The sequence below is a fragment of the Canis lupus genome, chromosome 16, assembly GCF_048164855.1.
Source record: "Canis lupus baileyi chromosome 16, mCanLup2.hap1, whole genome shotgun sequence".
Taxonomy (NCBI): Eukaryota; Metazoa; Chordata; class Mammalia; order Carnivora; family Canidae; genus Canis; species Canis lupus.
This window is the reverse complement of record NC_132853.1, coordinates 10,553,821-10,571,108: the sequence shown is the minus strand read 5'-3', so window position 1 is coordinate 10,571,108 and position 17,288 is coordinate 10,553,821. Positions and strand designations below refer to the sequence as shown.

Here is a 17,288-nt window from a genome sequence, read left to right as displayed (position 1 = left end):
CCTCAGGGGCCACGGGAAGTTTCGCTGGGAGTTTGGGAGCCTGTCAGAGTTCTGGGGTGTTTGGACCAGAGGGAACCCCAGAGCCTGGCTTCCCTGCTCTCAGGAGGCTGTACGAGGAGGGGATCCCAGGACACAGAGTTCCAAGAAGGACGGGCATTCCTCTCTCCTCTGCCCAGGTTGGCCTCTGGGGGTCCAGGTGAGGCTGTGGCTGGGCATCCTTGAGCCCTCCCCTGTGCCCAGCTCTGCTCCTGCATACTGCTTGGGCACCAGCCCAGGGCAAGAGGGGCAGGGGGGCTTGCTGGGTGGGGGGAAGGTCTCCGCGGCTTGTGTCTGGTTCTTTTTTCCCCTGGGGTCTGTCCTCTCCTGGAAGAAGAGTCGGCCCAGGCCCTGGGATCTGTGATGTGGTCTTCCTGGGTCCGAGTGAGCAGCGCTGGGTGAGCCAGGTCATTTGAGCTCCCCAACAGGGCCGGGGGCTAGTCCACCTTGGAGGATCCTGGCCTGCTGGCACTCTTAGCCAAATCAGCCCGCCCCCACCCTCTCCTGGCCTCAGCTTGCTGGTTTGCCCTCAGGAGGGCTGGACTGCTGAGTGGTGCTCAGGGCTCAGCCAGGCCTGGGGGTGGGAGCGGGGGATCCCTGCTTGTCAGTTTGTCACTGAGGTTTCACCTCCCGGGTGGGCTGGGGAAGGAGAGGCATAGGCCCAGGTTGAGGGAGGTGGTGTAGCCCAGAGGCAGAGCTGGGATAGCACCTGTCAGTGGCCAGGGCCCAGTGAGGGCCACTGAGGCTGGGGAGGTACCCTGGAAGGCTGGTGGGTCCTGGCAACGCCACAGTGGCAGGTGGGGATCCGATGGTCCTATGGCCTGGGGAGTTTCTCCCAGGGCTCTGCTCTGCCCTGCCCTGGAGTCTGCATGTTTGGAAAGCTTTGTGGCACCCTGGTCCCAGGGGCATGGACGTTTTGAGGTTGGCCTGCTCTCAGGTGTCAGGCAAGCCCTGGGTGGGGGTGCTTGACTGTGGCTGGGCTTGGGGGCAGCCACCTGCCCCGGGCTTGGGATGGCTGCTGGGCCTCGATGTCCCCCCACAGAGTGGCAGGGCTCTGGCGCCCCCGGGGTGCATGGCTCAGGCTTGTCCCTGGCCGGGCCTCCTCCTCCCAGTGGCTCGAACAGCCTGAACCTTGCTGGGCTTGGCTTCTTCCCCTGCCCCCATGGCGGGCTGGGGCAGGCAGGGGCCTTTTGGGAAGCTGCCACACCTCCACCCAACTTCCCAGCCCTTAGGCCTGAGGACTGTGTTGGCTGTTGTGGGTGACCCCCCCCCCCCCCCCCCCCCGTGGGAGCAGGGGACCCCTGGCAAGTTACTTAGCCACGCTGAGCCTGGCTTCCTCAGTAGTGAAGTGGGGAGAAAAAGTCCTACCTTGGGTCTTTGTAAAGTGTTAAAGCATGGTCCAGCTCATACCTGGAATGCACACACACAGGATGTGGCATTCGGGCCGGGCTCACAAGAAAGATTCCTGACGGATGGCCAGGCTGAGGGGGCCGAGGGACTTCCACTGTGCGCTCCTACTGTGTGTCTGCCACAGAGCCCTGCACATGAGGGCGCCTGGGCCGGCTGGCCCTCTACCCCGAGAAGGCTGGGGTGAGTGATGCCTCACCCAGGGGGGTGTCTCCCTCTTCCCTGCGAAGGGCCTGAGTGCCCTGGTTGCCAGGCACATGGCTGTTTAGTGGCTCTTGGACCTGACACCTTTGAGCCGCAGACTGGGGATGGTGGATTTTCTCATGGTTCTGCTGGAAGGAAGGGAAGGTCACAGCGTGGCTGGTAGCAGGTTTGGCCTGCAGTTGGGAAAGAGCGGCTTTCTCGGGGTTTGGCCACCCCGCCCCAGCCTCACCCTGCCCCAGGGACAGCTCAGCCCCCACCCCATGACAGAGGGCGTCTCCCTGGGGCCCCCTGCTGGCCTGCCTCCTCCCCGCCCAGCACCGGCAGGCGGCCCAGAGCCCCAGCACCCAGGCCCCTGCAGGGCACCCCCGGGAAGCTGCGGGTCCTGCACCAGGCTGGAGGGTGGTGGAGGCACAGCGAGGGCAGAAAAAAACAAAACAAAACAAGAATCCGCCCCCAGCCCACACCCTGGGTCTCCTTATCTGTCCCACAGCCTGTTGCAATCGCTTGCTTGGTGCCGTGGAGAAATGCGATGGAACAGATAGTCACCAGGCGCGGAGCGTCCGGGCCAGTCGGACGGGTTTGGTTCCTGCCCCGGGTGGAAGGGAGAACCTGGCCGGAGGTCACTGCCTCCTGCCTGCTCGGCCGGGCTCCTCGTGCGTCCGTCTGGGTAAAGGGGACTTTGGAAAGGTTCCCGCCTTGGCCCCTGACCTGTAGCTGTGATGTCAGGTGTCAGGTGCCTCCAAGGGAGGGGTGGGGGGTGGAGGGAGAGAGCTCTGCTGGCACAGACGGCTGGCAGCTTCTGAGGCCCGGTGACCCAACGCCCCCCCCCCCCCCCCCGAAGCCGTGGTGCTGGCGGCCAGGGGACAGGCTGTGGTGGACATAATCAAGAGCAGATTTTCGGTAGAAAGTGCTCTATGTAACCAGCAGTCAGATTTCTGTGAGCCAGAATCTTCTGGAACACAGACACGTGCCAGAAGGAGGCAGAAAGGGCTACCCTCTGCTCAAAGCCTCTGTTTTTAGAAACTTGTGTATAAATCATGGTTTCTTCATAAGTTTATCAGTTTTGCCCTGATGACCTTTGACCTGTGTTATCATAGGACGAAGCCTTGGGGACAGTTTGTAGCAAACTCGAGTTCAGCAGGGAGAAGGGACAGCCAAGGAGGAGGGAGAAGGTACCTGTTGTGACCTGGGCCACCCTGTGGAAGGCTGGGGTGCCTCAGGGACCTGGGATGTGGCAGGGAAGCGGGTTGTGGGTGGCCCCGGGATCTTTTTCACACTCTGGGGCATGGTTGGCATGAGGCATGATGTTCCCGTGTGTTTTTGCGGGCAGCCCCTGGTGGTTGTCACCCTGAGTCCCTGCCGCCAGGGCTGCCCCAGTGCCCTGCCCTGCCCAGGTGTGAGCTCCTGCCCCGGCCAGAGCTGAAACGGCAGGCACTGAGGGTCCTTGCCTCAGGAGGATCCTGGCCTGGCCAGGCCAGTCGGACTGTCAGCAGCCACACTCGGGCAGGGTGTAGGTGATGAGGGTGCAGGGTTTAGCTGGGCTGAGGGGCAGGACAGGGGCCATTGCAATCCTGGTGAAAAGGCCTCCGTTTACCTGGGCTGGGGTGGAGCTTTCGGGAAGTGACAGTCTGCAGGTCCAGACAAGTGAACAGCGTATGCAAAGGCCCGAAGGTGAAAGAGGAGGTCTGGGTTTGTGTGGGGAGGTCAAGCGCTGGGGCCAGGCGGGTCTTAGAGGCCCTGCACGAGATCTGGAGTTGACGCTGTGGGAATCATGGAAGCCCTGTGTGCGGGAACCAAAAGGTCCAGTTCCAGAGACTTCTGCAGGAATCCAGGAATCCGGCTTTCCAGGTTTCTGTGTGGGTGTGGTTCAGCAGAGTGGTGCAGCCTCAGGCTCCCTCCTCCCGCCCCCCTCCTGGCCCCGGGTTGTCAGCAGGACCGGGCAGGGCCCTCCTGGGGCGGGCTGGGGTCTCCAGGAGATGGCAGCGTTGGCAGGTCTGAGTGCAGCCTGTGTGTGAAGGCGTGCTGTGCAGGCGGGAGGACGGCCAGGAGCCCTTCCATTGGCCGTGGTGAGCCCTGGGAGGGCTGGGGGGCCCAGGATGGAAGGAAGGAAGGGGTACAGGTGCCCCCTCATGGGCCGAGCCTCCCCCTTGCCCCTGCACAGCAGAGGGGCCCATTCAGTTCAGGGAGCCTCCACTGAGCTCAGTGGGTACAGAAGTTGGGGTGAGGCCCTGGAGGAGACAGGGTCTGCAGCCCGAGTTGGGGGGGCGGGGTGGAGGCTGGATGAGGGCTGGGGTGCAGAGGCGGCCCTGGAGAGCTGTCCTTGGTTGTCGGGGTGAGAGCGAGGGGGTGAGTGTGCCTTTTGAGTTGGGCTCTGGGGGTGCCTGCGCCGCCAAGGTGCCTCCAGGTTGGATTTGACAGCCTCTGATCTCAGAGCAGCTGGGGGAGACTGCGGCCTAGCCATGGACGGCACCCAAGGGTGTGCAGAGGTGTGGGGCTTGGCGGCTTGGATGGCGCTGCCTGGGGGCCTCTTATGTTTTGGAGCATGCCCTGACATAATTACCTGGCAGTAATGAGCTAATTAGTCACTGTGGTTGCCCCACTCCCCCTGCCCTGGGCACTCTGCTCTCCTGTCTTCACATCCCCTTCCTCCTGTCTCTGCCTATTGCTCCTCCCAGCCCCCCAGCCCCTCATTCTCCCCCCAGGGGACACCGAGGTGGCTTTGTGGGAGGGACTGCACAGGGTGGGACCCCGGGGGGTTGAGGCTAAATGCCCCTCTCCCCATCAGTGGGCCTGGATTGATTTTTCCTGAAGCTTGGTAAAGATCCCTCACTCACTCTGCTAATAACACAATCGAAAACCTAGTAGTTGTTTGTGTCCCGAATCCCAGGAGAGAGGCCCAGGGTCCAGAACAAGTGAGGGTTGACCCCTGGTGGAAGCAGGTGGTGGGCTGTACCCCCACTCCCGTGACAGCCCCTGCCCAGGCCCCAGGCTGCGCGCACCCCCCCCCGTCTGTTTCCCTCATGGGCAGGACAGCTCAGAAGGGAAGGGGCTCAGCAGCTGAGGCTCCTCATCACCCCGCCGAAGGGCAGGGGAAGGTTCTGGAGCCGTCCGGGGTCCTGGGGCTGGCGAGTGGGCAGGGAGCCAGGCAGGGCAGTGGTACAGTGATGTCATGCCCAGGGCTGGTTTCCTCTCAGCCACCTCGGAGGAAGTCTTTCCCTAAGGCCCTGTATTCACCGTGTCTTGCCTGGGGGCGGCCCTGGGTCCCCGGGCCAGGCTGGGAACCCCGACCCGGCCGTGGGGGCTGGGATGGCGCCTGGCTGCCGCCTGAGCTGTGAACGCTGCACATTTGCTTGTCGCCAGGGGTGGGGGCAGAGCAGGCAGGAAGCAGCTGTTCCTTCCCGCTCCCACCCCCCTGCTGATCACGGGATCGTGCCCAGTGGCCCTGCACCAGCCCAGGGTTCGAGGGTGGTCCCTCTGAGCCCGCGTCCTTTCCCGAAGGACTGGCGTGGATGCAGTGGGTACCCAGCATGCCTCTAGATGCTGCTGCCACAGTGGCTCGTGGCAGCACTCAGGTCTGAGGAAGATTCTTTAGCAACAGGTCTGGGCTGGGGCCTGCCCTGTGTGGGCTGCTGAGAGAGGGGTGCTGGCTGGATCTCCTGGAGGGGATGGCTCCATCCAGGTGCTGGGGGCCCCGGGCTGGAGGGTAGCTGTGGAGCTGAGGTAGGGCACACCTCAGGGGCACCTGGCCCCCTAGGACTGTGGCAAGCAAGGTGGTGGGGAGGGGACCCCTTCACCAGCAGCTGTCAGGGTCCCAGCCGAGCCCTGTTTTCCTGGTCTGGGGTCTGGGAGCCCTGTCTGGGTGGCCTTGGAATCCAGGAAGCCTGGCAAGGTTTTGGGGGGCCTCATGCCAGAGGAGCCCCCACACTGTGCCTGGCTTGGGCCCACAGCTCCCTTTGGTAAGCACCTCCTCTCCCCGGCTCCGCTCAGATCTTATCTGATGGGAGAGAGTGGGCCTCTTGCCTTCAGACTTGACTCTCCCACGTGCCCTGCCATCTGACTCATCAAATTAACGTAGTAATCATTTTGCTGATTTATCAACTAATGGTTCTGGAACTTTCTTTGGGTCAGGCACCTGGTCTCAGCCCCAGAGAGGAACTTGGAGATCCTGTTGAATGTTCCCATTTCACAGATGGAGAAACTGAGGCCTCCCTTAGGCGGGTGGCTGTCCCTACGCTCTGGGTCCGATGACCTGCTGGAGCTGAGGGCCTCCTGCGTGCAGAGGCCCATTGGAGGACCTGGCCCTGTGCTGTGTGTCCCACCCCATCCCTCTCTCCTGCCCTGTCCAACTCCCGTCCATCCAGTGGGGGCGGGGACAGATGACACCTAGGGCTGAGGGCACGGAGGTGTTGGGGCTCTGGCACAGTCCATCAGGGACCCTGTGCTGTTGTCAGTGGTGCCGTCTGTTGTGGTAACAAGCTTTTTCTTCTTGTTGTGACGTGTGTCTCCTAACTGCCAGGAAGCATCTAATGACTCTGATTAAAATCAGAGGGACTCTGGAGATTCCTTGTTGGGAACCAGCCTGTGGCTCTCAGGACTGCCCTCAGTCTGCCTAAGTGACCAGGTGGTGGTGGAAGGTTCCAGAACAAGAGCTCAGAGCCTCAGTGCCTTGGGTGTCCTCCTGGTCTGACCTGCGTCAGAGATTCCCCTGCCACTGTGCAGACTGGGGACCACAGTGTCCCCTGCAGCGAGAGCCCTGGGGAACTGCTGTGCTGGTGCCTCAGCTCCTGTGGGGACAGCTGTGGGACTTGGCCCACCTAGCTGGTGGGAGGACCTCCAGCTCTGGCCTCCCCCAGCCCTGAGCATGGACCCCCCTCAGCCTTTGTCCCACTTCCCCTGTAGGTGGGGTTGGGAGGGGACATGGCTCCAGAGGGTCAGCTGTGCTGATCCACGCTGTGGTGGCACTGCCCACCCATGCCTTCAGTGGGTGCCCATCGCCCCTGGGCTAACCCTGCATCCCTCAGCCCCTGCCCTGCCAGGAGCCTCAGCTCTTGTTCCCCTCGTGTGTCTCGGGCAGAGGTCTCTGCCTGGGATGGACCATCCCCTGGGCCCCTTGCTGAGTTGGGGTCCCCATTGCACACTCATGCAGCCCCCAGCACTTCTCCCTTCCCCTCACTTCGCTGCAGGCCTGAGCCCGTGCCCTGCCTCCCTCTGAACCATGTTCTTCCTGCTGAAGCTCCGCTGGTGGGGCTGGTGCTCCTCCCTCCCACTCCCTTCCCCTCCCAGAGGTGCTGGGTGCTTACTTCTGCAGTGCTCTGCTTGGGGACACAGACCCTCCTGGGGGGGGGGGGGGTGGTCACCATGTCCAGTGATGGATGTAACCCAAGCGATGGCTGCAAGCCAGTGGGCAGCGGGACCTCATTGCTCTCTGCCCCACGCGTCCAGCTGCGGCAGGGCCCTTCCCTGCCAGGAGGGAAGGGGAGGAAGGCATCCATTTAGAGAGGATCAACTAATTTCACACCTCACTGGCTTCCCATCTGAGCGCCCATCCCTGTGGGCCCGGGGTGGACCCTGCATACAGGCTCTCGCTGGAGTGCCCCTCACCCCTGCAGGGGCTCCTGTGTCTGGTTCCTGTGACTCGCTGGCAACATGTCCAGGAAGGCCCCAGGCGGTATGCCTGGCTGGAGGGCCATGTGACGAGGTGGTGAGGACAGCACCCGGAGCCCTGCGTCCTGAGCTAGGCCGGGACTAAGTGCAGGTGTGCGCTTGGCAAATACGGTGGCACAGCCTCCCGTCCACCTGTGCATGGCCGGCAATGCCCCTTTCCAACCCTGAGAGTGCTGGGGTCCTCCCGTCCAGGGCAGCGTGCACTGTCCAGGGCTGATGGGGGGGTGAGGGTGGGCTTCCAGGCAGGTGCAGGCTGTGTCACTTGGGCCCCGACCTGCCGTTGTCTTCACTTTGCTTAAGCAGTATGGGGAAAAGCCTTCCTTAAGGACTCTACAGCTAGACACCCCAGCTGATCCCAAGAGACGGTGGATTGCTCTTCCTCCCATGCCCTCCTCCTGCCTGCTGTTCTAGACTCTTCCATGGGGGTAACATGACCAATCTTGTTCTCTTTCTAAATCTCAAGCTAAATTAGGACATCTCGTTGGGCTGAGTTTCTGAGGTCCATGGAGTCTCATTTGTGAAGTCCAGTTGTTCACAGGCAGGGTGCAGAAGTCCCGGGGTGGGCAGGGCAGAAAGTCGTGCGATGGTCCGCCGTGTGGGCACCAAGAGCCTGGGTGGAGACTCGCCAGCTGATCTGCTGGGACCCAGCCAAGGTTGGCGGGTCAGGGAAGAGATGCTGGGCGTGTGGGCTTTGAATGCCCAAGGCAGGGCTGGCCTCTTGGCCCTGGATGGTGGCCCCGGCCTTTTTTTTTTTTTTTTTTGGCCCCGGCCTTTTGAACATCACAGACGAGGATATCCATCCCCTCCCCTTTGTATACCTGCCTCTTATGGAGGAGGAGACAGGCTGGAGAGGGCTGTGCCTGGTCCTTGTCACCCTGTGTGTGAGGGGGCCTGTCCTACAGCATCTGGGGTGTTTCCTGCAGTGAGGGCTGGGCAGGTTTGGGTGGGGAACGTAGCCGGACTCAGGGTGCTGGTTTCGCACCAGGCCTTGGGAAAGCATCCTCATGTGCCATCTCGCGGGGTCCTCTTGAGAACCCCCTTTAAAGATGAAGAGATGGAGACTTGGGTCCGCATCCCAGTGGCCTGCCAGCACCTGGCTGAAGCCCCTCTGCTCGTCTGCTGTTTCCTCTTGGGGGCAGAGGTCCCCAGGTGGGGGAGCCAAGGAGGTGTTTGGGTCCCGGGCCCTGTGTGCCCCCAGAGTGTGGGCCGACCCAGCCTGTGGGGACAGAATTTGGTGGGTATGCTTGCTCCTAAGGAAAGCAGCTGCACTGTGTGTTCCCGTGTGAGACCTAAGTGTTCCTGGCTTATTCGTGTGTTTGCGTGCACCAGCCTCAGTGTTAGACACTGGGCTCTGGTGCGGTGTACGGCCAGGCCCCCTGCTCCGCCAGCCTTAGCCACGGCTAGCCGGATGAGGCGGGGTGCCAGGCCCAGTGGCTTGGGCTGTGTGTGTACTGGGTCCTTGATGTCCCTCAGTGGCCTGGGAAGGGACAGTTGGATCAGTTTTATGTCTGTCCTCGGCTGCAAACCCTGGCCAGGGGTAGCTCCGAGGGGCTAGGCGGACTCATGGAGGGGCACTTGGCTTGCTCCATGGGGGGAAGGTGTGTCGGCAGAAAGCGTTCCCCTCCCACCCTATCCTCCTGTCAGCACAGGCCCGATTTGGGGGAAGGGTCCCATATGGGGTGGGGGGCTTGGCCCACGTGAAGTGCATACAAATGTGCAGCAATGAAGCTGGGCCCTCCGTGTGTCGGGAGGTCAGGGGTCAGGTGAATGATCTCTAGGGGCATTGTTCTGTCTTGGCTGGAGCCTTAAGACTGTGGGAGTTTTGTCTGGAGCCTCCTGCACCCCTTCCTTCCTGGAAGGGTCAGGGTTGCACCCCAGCATCTCAGGCTGGCCTATGAGAGCTTCAGCAGCAGCCTTGGGAGAGGTGCTTTGCCAGTCCCAGAGTGGGATCGAGGCCCCGGGATGCCAGGGCTTCCATGGAGGGGCTGTGGTCTTGGGGTGGAGGGCGAGTGTCTCCAGCATCGGTGCTGCCTGGGTGGTCTCCGACGTGTGGAGAGGGGGAGCAGCTTCTCCTCTCCCCCTGCACTGCTGGCTGCCCCTCCCGGGGCCGCAGGCCTTGGCTCGGACTCAGGAATCCCACATTATCTCAGGCCGCTTCCAGCTTCCTCAGTAGGGCGCAGGGCTGCTCCCCTCCGGCACTGGCCACATCTGCAACCGATTACCTCGGGGTGTCGGCGGTGGAGTGATCGGCTGCGGCGGGCTCCCGGGGGCTGTGGAAGTGGCACCCTCCCCGGCACCAGCCACAGCTGCGCCCCTGCCTGGGCCCCTGAGGCCTGGGGAGGCTGGGAGAGGCCGGCCGGGGGCCAGCGTGGCCGTGGGAGGGCGGGGGGAAGTGTCCCTCCCCAGTGAGGAGTTGGGCGGGGCTGGAGGATGTCTGTGGCCAGCCTGGTAAATTCAGGTCAGGGTCTGAAGGGCCTGGAGGGACTTTTCCTGGTGTGTGGGGAACAAGGGGTGGGTCCCTTGCCTGAGGTGGCACTGTGCCCTGGGACCCAGGACTGACCCCTGCCTCCTGGGTGCCAGCTCCTGCACGACTGTGCAGGCTGTGTCCCTTGGAGGGGGATCCAGGGCAGGTGGCCAGAGCAGTCCATGAACCAGCCACCTGGGGGGAGGCCAGCCACATGGGGAAGGTTGGTGGGCTTCTGTCACCTGGCGCCTTGGAGGGTGTTATGGGCCTGAGCGCAGAAGCACTTGGAGCCCATGCACCGCCCTTAGCACCCGCAGGTGGAGAGCCGAGGGGCGAGCTGTGGCTGTCCTTTCCCTCGTCAGGGCCCCCCCACCCCCCAGGACCCGCCTAGCCTGTCCCTGGCAGCCACACTGGTTCCCGGGCCCTGGCTCAGCCCGCAGTTTTTGCTGACCCTGCAGGAACTGCTAATTAAGCTAATAGTTCCCAGAGCTCCCTGACATCAGTTGATGGGATCGGCCTTGCTGGAGAGACTCTGTGATAAGACGCTCCCCGCCTGCTTGGTGTAATTTGTTATTAAACAAACACAGCTCGGTTCATTACAAAGCCGTCACTGCCCTCCCGGAGGTGCCACTGGCGTGCTGGTACTCCAGGCCCCGGGCTGCCCAGCACCTGGCTTCTGTGATCCCCGGCAGCCTGGTGCAGCGGGTGTGGATTGGGGCCTCCCCGGGCCCTGGGGGTTCCTCCCACTGAAGCTAGGGGCTTCCCCAGCCTGAGCCCAGGGCTTGAGAGAGACTGGCAGCCTGCAGAAGACAAACAGCATGGCGGTGGTCACATTAAGGCTACGTCTCCTCCCACGTCCTGAGTGAGCCCCCATCCCTGAGCGGGCCTCCTCGCGGTGAAGGAAGACATGCCTGGGTGTGTGGCTCTCCCTGTTCCCAGCTCTGGCCCCCTTGTACCTGGGGCTTGCCAGGGGCACAACTAGGCCTTCAGGGGCAGCTAAGGCCTCTTCCAGAAGGGACAGCAACCCCTGCCACTCTGGCTGCCCCAGGGTTTTGGTGAGGATGCCTCTGGGGGCCTGGGGTTTCCCACCTAGGGCTGGACAGCTCCTGCCACATGGGAGAGATGCTCCCTGTGGAGTGAAAAGGCCCGGCCAGCAGAAGTTTCTAGAGAGCTGGCTGTCCTGCTTTGAGGGAGAGATCAGGTGTGCCGTTCTGCGGGGCGGGGTGCACACCAGTGTGTGTGTACTTGTGAGTGTGAGGGCCCTTTGGGTCCTGTTGTCCCTGGGAGCTCCCCACAACCCTGACCCTGTCCAGATTTGGGAGTCCTGGGCTCAGTTCAGGTCCCACCTGGGGCCGCTGGGTGACCTCGGTAGAGTTCCTTTGCCTCTTGGGCCAGGCGGGCACCTGTCCCCAGACTTCCCCACAGTGTCCTGCAGCCTCGTGATTCGGAGGCCAGAGGGGGCAAGAGCAGGGGCTGAGTCAGGAGGCCCCTCATCCGAGCTGAAGACTGCTTTAACCTGAAACCTTGCTTGTGTCACCTGCATGCCAGTCACACATATACATGTGGGACCAGACTCCAACTCGGGTAGGCCAGTGTGACGAGCTGGGCGTCAGCTATGCCTCACAGTGTCGAGCAGGTGTTGGACTCTGGCTGGGCTGAAGGTGTGCTGGGGTGCTGGGCCTGTGGTGGGGGGCACCTTGTTGCCGGACTCCCTGGGACAGCCTGGGCCTGACCCTTGGTCTCCTGACATGACCTTACCAGGGGTTGTCTTCAAGGGCCTCCGAGGGCCATGCGGGTTGACGGGTTTGGACATCCTTGTAGCTGATCTTGAACCCCGGCTGCGTTCCTGGCAGGCCCCCACTGGCCGGCTGCTCCCACTGTCTGGAGCGCAGGGCCCCCTGCAGCCTGGCCATCTCCTCTTGGTGCTGGGTTCTCCCTGAGGCCTTTCAGGCCACCGGAACCACCCGGGCCTCCCTGCTTTTCAGCCCCCAGCTCCCTTCTGTGTTTGCGTACTAGTTCCCCCTTGGTCTCCCCCAGGGGCTCCTTGCATGTCCTCGCATCTGGGGTGAGGCGGCCAGCCAGTCTGCGCCTGATGAAGGGCATGTGGTCACCCTTCATTTGAAATCCTGTGTCTCTCCCAGCACAGCCTGGCTGTGCAGTGCCTTTAGGGATGTCAGAGAGCCAGTTGCAGTGTGACGGCCGAGTCCTCCTCTGTCACCTGGAGCCGTTCCCGGCAGTCGATGGGCATTATGCTGAGCCCTGGGGCGGGGGATGCGTGGACAGAGGTGTGGCCCTTCAGAGGCTGCAGTGTGGCACAGCCCTGGTGAGTCTGCTGGGTGGGTGGCCCGGCTGTGGCAGGCCCTGGGGGCCTTGTGCACAGAGGGGTGCAGGCCATGGAGGGCTGGGGGAGCCCTGATGCCCTGGGCCACACGTGCGGGGGGCTGGTGGCTGGGTGGCTGGCTGGGAGACTGCTGCAGTCATGGAGGAGACAGTGTTCTCTCTTCTGGCTCATTTGGGATAAGTCCCAGGGGCCTCGGGTGAGGGTGCATGAAGCCATGCAGTGGGTGCCTATGCTGGGAACCTTAGCCCCTCCCCAGAGCTGGAGCTAGAGCTGAAGGGCGGGGCTCAGTTAGCGCTGGGGCTCCTGGGCAGGCTCTGGGGTCAGCAGGTGGTCAGACCCTGGGCGAGTCGGCAGACAGGCCCTGCTCCCAGGGATTTACCTCTAATGCGGACCCGCTGTCCCCACCATGCCCCCACTCTGACAACATTCCTCCCCTGCTGACCCCGTGGGGTAACAGTGGGGTTCCCGCTGCCCTGCTCCTCCAGGTGAGGCCTTGGGTGAGCCTCATGGGGCTGCAGGGTCCCCTTCCTGGGGTGGGACTGCCCCGACAGCTCAGTGGGACCAGTGAGAGTGGAGCACAGGGTCCTCTTGTGTTGCAGCTGCCGCTGTCGGCCCCACTCCCGTTTTTGCTTAAAGTTGAACAAAGGCATGGAGGCCTCAGGCTGTCTCTGGGCTTGCTGGGCGGTGGAGAGGGCCCCACTCCGTCTGACCTGCCACCATATGCCCACTGAGGGGAGCCTGTGCTGCTGGGTGCCCCAGGGTGCCAGGCTGTGGGCAAGGCCCATGGAGAACTCTTGTCCTCCTCTCATGGCTGTGGCACACAGGCGGGGAGCAGAGCGTAGTGGCTGATTTTAGGCCTGGTACCCCCTGGCTCACTGGGCCTGCAGCCCGGCATGGGGTGTGGGAAACAGGCTTTGGGGGTGGCCTTTGCACGTTTGAAATGATCCAGCCCTTGTCACTGCATGTCCCTGAGGACAAGGGACATCACCCAGGTTGGGGGATGGCAAGGGGAGCCGAGAGCGCTAAGCCTGAGGCCAGCTTCCCCCTGCATGGTGTTGTGAGGCTGGCGGGTGGGCTGAGGGCGGGCCAAGGCCCTTTCCTGGGTGCTGTTGCGTGTCGAAACCAGTTGCTGACGTGGCCAGCGGTGTTGAAATACAAGTGCTCGTGGGTTTCCCAACATCCTGCCAGCCTGTCATAGGACCCTGTGTTAGGAGCCTGGGTGCCAGGCCCAGCCCTGGCTTCCCTGTCAGGGTGCCTGGCTCCCTGCTTCCCCCCGGGGGGGATGAGGAGCCGCTGCCCTCCCAGACTGCTGCCCAGGCTGCTGGCGGTGGTCATGGTGTTAGGACAGCTGACATTGCTCTGGGCCCACATAGTCCTTGTGACCTGTCCATTTTACATAGATCACTTGGCTTTAGAGGGGGCAGGATTTGAACCCAGGGCTTGGAGTCTATGCCGTTGCTGCCTTCAGGGCAGGAAGGAACAGGGAGGGAAGGGAGGAGCAGAGGAGGCCAAGGGACGTGGCACGGTGGGTGTGTACCAGTCTGGTGGCAGGTGGTGCAGCTGGGGGTCCTAGGCCCTGTATCCTCCGAGGGACTGCCCTGGCTGGACATGGGCCCTGTTCTGGGCTGACCCCCATGTGAGGAGACAGTGGAAGTGGGGAGCCTGAGGCAACACCCCAGGGGGTGTTCCTCTCCCTTCACCTGGAGCAGAGCCTGTGGCCTGAGCAGAGGACAGACAGTGACCACCATGGCTGCAGTCACTGACCATCCTCTATGCTCAGGGCAGTCGACTCAGGGGGGTCCAGGAGTTGTCCTGTGTCCCCTGGGGTTGGCATTCTGATGCTTGGTGTTTAGATGGGGAAATGGGCTTAGAGAGCCGAGTGGCCCACTGGGCTCACATTGCCCATGGGCAGGGAGCCGGCATCCGGCTTGCTGGGTGGTGACGGCCACTCTCTCTGGGATCCTCTGGGGTCAGCCTGGGAGGACTCAGTTCAGAGGAGAATGCTCTCCTGGGGGCATGTCCCACCTGGGACACGTGGCCCGGGATCCTCAAGGGACCTCTGCCACTCGGGCCTGGAGCTGGTTGAGAACGTGACCCGTACCTGGCTGTCGGGGTGAAGGGGAGCAGAACAGGGGCTCACAGGATGGCGAGGACCCGCTGTCTCAGGGAGGGCGGAGGGGGGGCTGGGCTTCTAGGAATCTGTGGTCAGGCCTCGCCCCGGCCCCGGCGTCCGACTGTCGCTCGTCAGCAGGGAGGGGCGCTGGAGCTGGGTCTCTTAGGGAGGAGGAAGCAGGTGCCCCGAGAGGATGGGGGCTGAGCCTGGGCCACACAGTGAGGCAGCCGCTGAGCCAGGGGCCGTGGAGAAGGGGGCATTGGGAGACCTGCGCGCTGGTGAGGGCAAGTCTTCGTGGTGGGACTGGGGAGGATGCTGTGGGTTACACTCAGGCTGCGAGTGACGTCGTGGGGAGACCCGTGACCCCCGAGGCGGCCCTTGGTTACGGAGCACCTGCTGCGTGCCGGGGTTGTGGTTGACGCCGCCTGCTCTGGTGGGGGCCGGCATGCAGTGCTCCAGGCCCTGTGCTCAGACGACCGTGTCTGGAGGTTTATCAGCCCGTTCTGCTGAGAACGGGCTGGTAAACCCAGATGAGAACCCCGTAGCCCAGAGAGGTAATGCTCCCCGTGGTCTGGGGCCAGGAGGGGTTGGGCCTGGACTCGGGCCCTGGTCTCCGCGCCTTCTGCTGACGGGGTGCCCCGCAGGTGTGTGCTGCTCTCCCTGCGGCTGTGGCAAGAGTGTCTGTCCCATTCTCAGTGCAGGTGGCGTCGGCGGCAGGGGTGGGGGGCGGGGGGGCTATGTTGTAGCCAGAGGAAGGTGAGCGGTGCCTCTTATAGGAAGCCCTCCCTGACGTCTGCTCCCAGACAGGGCACCTGTTCTCCTGCTGTGCATCAGTGATGGAGGGCCCCATGGGCTCCTGGGAAGGTCTCTGACTCTGGACTGCATACCCCTGGACGGGGCCCTGCCTTGGTCTGTGTGTCCAAGCAGGGAGGGCAGTGGAGGAGCCCTCTGTGACATGTGGAGGGAACTGAAGCTATCCTGAGGACAGGGGCACCTGGACCTGTGGGGCAGAGTCAGATGCCTGCAGGCCCTTACCTGGCCATGAGTCTGAGCCTGAGTCTCAAAGCCAGGCATGGAGCCCAGGCCTGGGGGCCACAGAGCCACCTGCTGCTCACCATGTGGGGACAGAGGAGGGGCCAGCCTCATGGTCCCTCACCTGCGTCCACTGCCTCTCAGCCACTTTCTTCAATTGTGATAGCGTCTCTTTGCAGAAGAACTAAAAGCTCAGAGAGGTTGTGTAAGTGCTGGGGGTTGCACAGCTTGTCAGGGCCTTGGGATCTCTGTGAAAGTTGGTGCTTGCTCAGCTGGCTCCTAAGGACCCCGGTGAATCCTGCAGCCTGTACCTGTCCATTCCTGCCTTTCCCACCCATGCCCTTTCCATGTGCTTAGTATGTCTTTATGTGGGACCTCCATGTGCCAGGTCCTCTGCCAGGCCCCAGGCCAGGCCCCTGAATGCCTGAGGAACCAGTGGAGCTCCTGCCCCGAGATTTGAGCAGCCTCTCACAAGCTGGCTTGGGTTCCTCTTGGGGTGCAGTGGTTGGAGAGGTCTCTGCTTTGGCTGGGAGGATCGGGAGGGCATCCTGGAGGAAGTGTTGCTGAATTTGGCAGGGAGTGAGCCAGGAGACACGTAGGGAAAGTTTCGGTCCAGGGAACAGCCTGTCCAGGCCTAGAGGCCAGAGAGCCGGTGTGTTCCTGGAAATGACCTGGTTCCCAAGGCTGGGGGTGGAGAGTGGGTGGCCCGGAGAACACGGGCGAGGGCAGGGGCCGCTGCCGCTGTGGTTGGTCCAGGTGCCGCGGTGGCTCCTGGGTCCTGGGCTGGCACAGTCGGGGTCTGGGAGATGGGGAGCTTCGTGGAGGGGGACGGGGGCATGCTGGGGGTGTCCGCCCTGGGTGGTGGGCGGTGGCCCTGGCAGGCCCCCCAGAGCCCCATGGGCCGATGCTCCAGTTCTCCAGGTGGCTCTTTGTCAAGGTCAGGCCTCACATCTTACAGCAAGGACATGGGCAGGGGGCCAAGAGCTCCTAGCTTCCCCAGGGCTGTTTCTGGATTGGGGGGCAGGGGGCAAGGTCGGAGGGGCTCCGGGCAGGGGGAGTTTGGGAGAAAATCAAGTCAGCGTTGGTGTGGAGGGGACTTAGGTGGGGGAGTTTGTACTGGGGCTGACAGGGACGCTGAGATTCTGTAAAACGGCCCCTCCCCTCAAACCCCAAACCAACCCCCCTGTAGCTCTGTCATCAAAGCCAAAGAAAGTGGAAACTAGCCACCGCGTCCCGTGTGGCCACGGCTGGTTCCCTGTCACGTTGCCGCGCAGTGGCCGTTTTCTTGAGTGCAGCTGGGTAGTGGCTACCTCGCTGTTTATAGTTTAAACCAAAGGGAATACGGAGTTTTGGTTTCTGTAGGAAGGGACCTGCCCTCCTCTGGGGGAGGAGGGAGGTGGCCCACTGAGGCGGGTGCTCGAGCGCTCCCGGGGAGGACCCAGGGTGGGGGGAGGAGTGGCATGTCTGGCCATTGGATCGCCCTGCCCAGGTCTCCCCCTGGGGAGCGCACCCTGCTCCCTGCTCTGCTGCCTCCTCCTGTGGCTGCCCCTCCCTCTCCAACGCCCTGTGCCCGGGGCAGCCTTGGCCTCACCGCCCGGCCTGCCACTGACCAGCTGTGTGGCCTTGGGCAGCTTGAACTGTGTGTGACAGGGCCTCCCTTTCCCTGCTTGTAACAAGACCATCGATGATTCTTGTAGAGTTTTTGAACGACCATGATGAGCTGTATGTATGTTCTAGAGCGTCCCATGCTTAGATCTCCGGGGAGATCAGAGGGCACCTCCTGGCAGGGGCCTTTTGCCATCATAGATGCAGGGGCTTTGGGGAGGGGCCTGCCCCTCTTCCTGTACCCGAGACCAGCATGTATGGGGTCTGGGCTCTGGGGGGGGGGTGGTAGGGTCCACATAGGCTGCAGGGAAGATGCTGGTGTGGGATGGGCGGGTGGGCAGGTGGGGGAATGCTCTTACTTCCCTGTGCTGTCTGGGTGGCTGGGCTGGGCTAGCTCCCCTGCAGGCCGAGCATGGTGTGTG

General features: G+C 62.9%; 1 protein-coding gene across 3 annotated transcripts in view; it reads left to right on the top strand.

Moving 5' to 3' along the window:
* RXRA (retinoid X receptor alpha) overlaps positions 1-17,288 on the top strand; it is a 93,646-nt gene that overhangs the window by 28,637 nt on the left and 47,721 nt on the right. The window contains exon 1 of one of the 3 annotated variants that reach the window (XM_072778552.1): positions 14,489-14,507. The exons of the other annotated variants lie outside the window; for them this stretch is intronic. The gene's annotated coding sequence lies outside the window, so the exon portion shown is untranslated. Of the gene's footprint in view, positions 1-14,488; positions 14,508-17,288 lie in introns of those variants that run through there. 3 annotated transcript variants of the gene reach the window in all.